Below are 465 nucleotides of genomic sequence, written 5' to 3'. Positions count from 1 at the left end.
CCATAATAATTACAAAAAATGGCCTCCGGGCAAAATGTAAACGAACATAATTGGACCGTTTTCATGATTTTTTAAACCGTTTCCCTAGCAAATAAGTTCAAAGGTAGGTAAAAATAATAAGAATCATAATAATGTAATTCCCCCTCCTACTCCTACTCCTCCTCACGTCAACCCTGAATTAAAACATTTCAATAAATGAAAAATATATTTATATATATATTAATCACGTATGACATACAACAAATCGTTAAATCAATAACTAACCAACTCACCAACAAACAAACAAACAAACAAACGTTAAATCATATTCAATTTAAAAAAAAAAATTAAAACATAAACAAAAAAAAACAATATGTTATTTTTATTTACAACGTTCGGATTTTTATTTTTTTTTGTTTTTATTATTTTGTGGGGGCGCGACCAAAAAATATACATCGAAGAGGAATGAAATAGAAAGATAATGAT

Source organism: Pediculus humanus, genomic scaffold (genome assembly GCF_000006295.1).
Source record: "Pediculus humanus corporis 1103172108260 genomic scaffold, whole genome shotgun sequence".
Taxonomy (NCBI): domain Eukaryota; kingdom Metazoa; phylum Arthropoda; class Insecta; order Psocodea; family Pediculidae; genus Pediculus; species Pediculus humanus.
This window is presented reverse-complemented; position numbering follows the sequence as displayed.